The sequence below is a fragment of the Berghia stephanieae genome, chromosome 10, assembly GCF_034508935.2.
Source record: "Berghia stephanieae isolate SIO BIC M18660-M18661 chromosome 10, UCSD_Bste_1.3, whole genome shotgun sequence".
Lineage (NCBI taxonomy): Eukaryota > Metazoa > Mollusca > Gastropoda > Nudibranchia > Aeolidiidae > Berghia > Berghia stephanieae.
In genome coordinates this window covers 36,622,299-36,629,045 of record NC_088369.1, presented here as the reverse complement: position 1 = coordinate 36,629,045, position 6,747 = coordinate 36,622,299, and the positions used below count along the sequence as shown (strand labels likewise).

General features: G+C 30.5%; 1 protein-coding gene across 8 annotated transcripts in view; it reads left to right on the top strand.

Moving 5' to 3' along the window:
• LOC144981069 (ATP-binding cassette sub-family C member 5-like) overlaps nucleotides 1-6,747 on the top strand; it is an 85,166-nt gene that overhangs the window by 28,704 nt on the left and 49,715 nt on the right. For 3 of the 8 annotated variants that reach the window (XM_078929175.1, XM_078929176.1, XM_078929178.1), the window contains exon 2: nucleotides 2,783-3,098. The gene's annotated coding sequence lies outside the window, so the exon portion shown is untranslated. Of the gene's footprint in view, nucleotides 1-1,392; nucleotides 1,702-2,751; nucleotides 3,099-6,747 lie in introns of those variants that run through there. The other 5 variants (XM_078929174.1, XM_078929172.1, XM_078929177.1 and 2 more) reach the window with 4 other exon arrangements.

Sequence of the window (6,747 nt, the reverse complement as noted above, 5' to 3'; positions counted from 1 at the left end):
ATACGAACACCACTACCACCACCAACCACCACATCATTATCCTCATTGGACCCATGGAGCCGGAATTTATCCCGGTTTCTATAGCGTTTAAAACGAACAATAGCAATTACTTGATATCCTTTGGATAGGACTCGAGTCTATCGCAAAGTACTTGCCGCACAAAATCTAACAGACTCGGCTACTGGGTGGACAGAGGGGTCAGAAACAATCTCGACTGCACCCGGGATCGATCTTGGCCCCTTTGCGTGTGAAGCGAGTGCTCAACTAACTGAGCTATCTAGACCCCCTCAGCATTATAACCCCCCCCCCCCTCCCCAACTAATTTCTCCCAGACCTCCTTTGTTGTTATCATTACATTTTGGAATCTCTGACATGCCAAGAATTTCAACACAAACACGTGATACTTATCTAGACCATAGATTAACATAACAAGAAAGTCAACGACGAACATCGTCTTTGCAATGCATTTTGCGATAACGATTGAAAATGAAAAGTTCTACTTTAAAAACCAGATATTGTGTTTTGTCTACGACAGACATTCATAGTTCAATTACATTCGAGCATGTCATTAATACAAATAATGATATTTTTGTTGTTGATTATAAAATGATATATACTCATCAGCGTCATCATCATCATCATCATCCTCACCATCATCATCATCCTTATCATAATAATAATAATAATAAAGTGTTCTTCTATAGCGCTAAATGCCGAAGCCTCAAAGGGTTTTACAATATTAATATACTTGTCACACCATAAACACACTCGTACCGAGTCAAACAGACACACACAACAGTCGTACCCACTAACTATGCAAGTTTTACATCATCATAATCATCACCTTCATCATCATCATCATCATCATCATCATCATCATCACCATCATCATCATCATCGTCATCATCATCACAATCATCACCATCAACATCATCATCATCATCATCATCATCATCATCATCATCATCATCATCATCATCATCATCATCACCATCGTCATCATCATATCACCATCATTATCATCATCATCATCATCATCATCATCATCATCATCATCATCATCATCATCATCATCATCATCATCATCATCATCATCACCATCACCACCACCACAATCACCATCATCATCATCATCATCATCATCATCATCATCATCAAAACTCCCAACACCATAATCATTATTACCCCAAATCATATCCACCTACTCACTCCCTCCCCCCCCCCACCCCCCTCTTCCCACCCTTCACACACATTCACAACTCTACCCCATCTCCCCTTCCCCTCCCTTCCCCCTAGTATTCCCACTTTGAATATTATTACAACATTACCTTCTCCACATTCTTTCTCAACCTCTAATCTTCTTTACATACTTTTTATCCCTCACAGATTACGTACGACCAATCCCACCGTCAGCAACCACAAACAGAAAAAACCCATTCACCGGCAAAGGAAAACCTCCATGCAATCTAATGCAATCTGTTGAAGAAGACTTGACAGAAGTTTAAAGCAAATTTTTAAAGGCCCATTGTTGTGTTGGAAATGCAAAGTACCCTCAAAACAAACAGAACTGTTGTCCAGGACAACAGTGGTTAAATCAAGTCGAGAATTTAATTTGATGATCAGACCTGTGAATATGTACACGTTGGGTTAACCCCAACATAACACCGTTTTCAGATGATTGGTCACAAATGGAAACATATTGTTAGAATCATAAATTCTACTTCCTTCAGAGCCACTCGATTCGGCCCATGGAGCCGGAGTTTATCCCCGGTTTCTATAGCGTGAAGCGGACAATATATAGCAATTGCTTGTCATCCTTAGGATAGGATGCTAGTCTATCGCAAAGTACTTTCCGCCAAATATAAAAAGACTCAGCTAACCTTTTAACTGCTGGATGGATAGGAGGAGGAGGGGGGAGGAGTCAGAAAAAAAAAATCTCGACCTCACCCGGGATCAAACCCGGTCCCTTTTGCGTGTAATGCGAGTGCTCTACCAACAGAGCTGACTGAAGTTTAGTCTTTAAAAAGTCACAACGGTAAATACCAATCTAAATACCAAAGATCGCATTATTTCAAGACGCCGAACGGAGATTGATTAAAACACCAACTGAGCTGACTGAAGTTTAGTCTTTAAAAAGTCACAACGGTAAATACCAATCTAAATACCAAAGATCGCATTATTTCAAGACGCCGAACGGAGACTGATTACAACACCAACATTCCAAACTCATAAAACCCACACCGTGATAAGCACCGGAAATTGTGCAATCTGCCCATCCGTTTCATCACCTCGCTTACGACATACAGGAAAGGGTGCAATATGAATAACATCAAAATTTAATCTTCTGAGGAAATTAAATTCCACACGTCTTATTCAAGCTCCAAGTTATTATTCTATAATTCAATTCTCGTTCCATTACGTATGATGTGCTGGAAAGGAGAATTGGCAGATGGAAGTAGGAGATTTCATTTCGAGTGAAAAGAGCGAAAGGCCGGATATTTGAAAATTTGAGTAACTTACATAATATAATTTGTGAGAGGGGCTATTTATAACTTGTGATGTTTTTGGACTTTTAGAATATTCGTATAATTATTTGAATTTTGATTAACTGATTTAGTTCTTAATGGTGTATTTATGATTTGTGATATTTTTAGACTTCTAAAAAATTTAGATATTTATTTTAAAGTTAAGTAAATGATTTATTTATTTATTTATTCATTTATTTATTTATTTATTTTACGGCGTATCTAGATTTAATTTGTAATTTTTCTCGGACTTTTAGAATATCCGTATAATTATTTTGAATTTGAGTTCGCAACCGTTACTGATTCATCTATCAACGGGAAATCTATTATTTATTTGTGACATTCCTTGAACTTTCTAGATAGAATATTTGCATACTCATTTTTAAATTTGAGGAATTGAATTGAACAAACACGCTTCTTCTATCATTTGTGATATTTCTCGGACTTCTAGAATATTCGTCGTGTCGGGATCCCTGTTCTACTTCCGGACCTTACTATATAAAAATTACAACAACAACAACAACAACAACAACAACATAGTTATGGATTTGAATTTATTCATGGGAGTCCAACGTAAGTATATTTACGAGTTTGTCATTCATTAATGCTTTTAATTATTATTATTTTTTTGTTGTTGTTATTTTTTATTTTGCTTGTTCTGTAAATAGTTTCGTTATTTGTTTGTTTTTTTTTTAAAAATTGAGCGTTATATAGAGCAATATCCACTAAATGTGCTCAAAGCGCTTTACATGGAGGTCCCTGGTCAACAGCAACATTTAACATGTAGGACGGGACATGACGCCTGTTAGGCGATATTATTTGCGACATGTCGCCCCGAAGCGCTATTATATTATACTGAGTACGGTGAGAGAATGTGATCAAAGAGCCTTTTCCAAGGACTCAAATAACCATGCGCCGAGCGAGGCTCGAATCCAGGACCTTCTGACCCAAAAGCGAGTGTCATACCATTTAGACCACAAATAGCCGCACAATGGGCATGATCTATATTACAATTCCATGTGCTCGAGGTCATTGGTCACATTGCAAAGTGTGCTCAAAATGACATACATAGTGAAAAGTGTTCACAGTTTGAGAAATATCCAACGTTACAATTATTGGTCATTTTGCTCAGCATGCATGACTCATGGATATGTAAACAACTTTCATAAACAAAGCAGCGTGTTGAGATGCAATGAGAAATGTCCAATCGTTGTAAAGCAACAAAACATGTGATTGATGACTAGGTTGGACGAAAACATGAATATAGATCGCTCCCATTAATATACATTAATACATTTAAGATAAATACATGTCCAAAGATATTAAATTATTGAATACATTAAAAAACGGTGTCGCTGGAATCTACGCACGTGTACACAGGTGATAACCAAACGTGATTTAAACCTGTGCATATTTACATTTTGGTTGTCATGGAAATAGCCTCAAAGAAACGTTTGTATATTCACAGGTCTTATAACCCAAATTATTATGGCCTCATGGTTGTCATGGAAATAGCCTCAAAGAAACGTTTGTATATTCACAGGTCTTATAACCCAAATTGTTATAGATAGTCACATTTTTGTGCCGCTATGTGGTCTTGTGGTATGACACTCGCTTTCGGATCGAGCCTCGTTCGGGGCATGCATAGTTGAGTCCTTGGAAAAGACTCTTTACTCACGTTCTCTCACCGTACTCAGGTGTAAAACGAGTACCTGGCCATTAACAGCATTGTCTCTGTCCGAAAAAAAATATAATATCGCCTAACAGGCGTCATGTCCCGTCCTACATGTTAAGTGTTGCTGTTGGCTGGGGACCCTTTGTAGAGCGCTTTGAGCACATTTAGTGGATATTGCTCTAAATAAAAGCTCAATTTATAATTGTAAATACTCTCAAACAAACGCAAATAAATACACAATATTCAAACAATGTTAAATCAAGCCCATAATAATTGTGTTCAGTTATCAGACTTGCAAATGTATGTACGTTGGTCAATTCAGGGATATTGATTTTACTGTATTAATTAGAAAATTGTTTTGGCGAAATTTGCATGTCTAGATAATCTATTGTTAATTACAAGTGTGATAAATTTAATATGAATAAGGAAATCTTCATTATTATTGTTTTGTAAAATAATTTATTTTGGAGTTCAAGATTTTTCATCAACGCCATACGATTATTTGTCTAGTACTATTAGGTTATCATGCAGACATTGGAATTAAATAAGATAAAAATGTGACCATTGAAATGGCGCAATTTTCCTTAAACTTATTCATAGCATTGGCTTTATAATAATGATAATAATAATAATAATAATAATAATAATAATAATAATAATAATAATAATAATAATAATAATAATAATAATATAATAATAATAATAATAATAGTAATAATAATAATAATAATGATGATGATGATGATGATGATGATGATGATGATGATGATGATAATAATAATAATAATAACAATAATAATAATAATAATAATAATAATAATAATAATAATAATAATAATAATAATAATAATAATAATAATAATAATAATGATAATAATAATAAATAATAATAATAATAATAATAATAATAATAATAATAATAATAATAATAATAATAATAATAATAATAGTAATAATAATAATAATGATGATGATGATGATGATGATGATGATGATGATGATGATGATGATGATGATAATAATAATAATAATAACAATAATAATAATAATAATAATAATAATAATAATAATAATAATAATAATAATAATAATAATAATAATAATAATGATAATAATAATAATAAATAATAATAATAATAATAATAATAATAATAATAATAATAATAACAATAACAATAATAATAATAATAATAATAATAATAATAATATAATAATAATAATAATAATAATAATAATAATAATAATAATAATAACAATAATAATAATAATAATAATATAATAATAATAATAATAATAATAATAATAATAATGATAATAATAATAATAATAATAATAATAATAATAATAATAATAATAATAATAATAATAATAATAATAATAATAATAATAATAATAAATACTACTACTACTACTAATAATATATAATAATAATAATAATAATAATAATAATAATGATGATGATGATGATGATGATGATGATGATGATGATGATGATGATGATGATGATGATGATGATGATGATGATGATGATGATGATGATGATGATGATGATGATGATGATGATGATGATGATAATAATATAATAATAATAATAATAATATTAATAATAATAATATAATAATAATAATAATAATATAATAATAATAATAATAATAATATAATAATAATAATAATAATAATAATAATATAATATAATGAATAATATATAATAATAATAAATAATAATAATAATAATATAATAATAATAATAATAATAATAATAATAATAATAATAATAATAATAATAATAATAATAATAATAATATAATAATAATATATTAATAATAATATAATATATAATAATGATGATGATGATGATGATAATAATAATGATGATGATAATAATAATGATAATAATAATAATAATAATAAATAATAATAATAATAATAATAATAAAATAATAATAATAATAATAATAATATAATAATAATATATATAATAATGATAATAATATATAATAATAATATAATAATAATAATATTAATAATAAAGAAGGTTCAGTCCATTATAGATAGCTCTTAATTGACGTCACTCAGGTCTTTGTTATTGTTTTTTGCCATCCGCGTTTATGAGTAATGTTCACTAAACTTATTAACATGACTATAAACGTTCATGGATACACACAGTTTTTTGTGTTGGTCCGTTATTCTTCCGGATGGCAATGTTATGAACTTCTTAGCCAAGCGCATACTATCTATACGCTTGAGAGAGGTCCCCCACTGCCGTACCACAAGACCAATCACAATGTCGCAGACTCATTCTCTCACCAGAAATTTGACTTAAGCAAGTATTTGACGCGTTTTTAAATATTTGATTTTTCTTCCAATTTTTGCGTCAAAGAATCGCTTGACTCAAATTTCTCCCTTTTTACAATTGTGACCCCTCGTCTCAAAACGGTATTAAGTCGGGATTGGTTAAGATTCTGAAAATGGAATTTGTTGCCAGAAATATCAGACTTGAGTTGAGTTTATATGCTTTATAGAGGAGAAGGAATATCATATTTTACT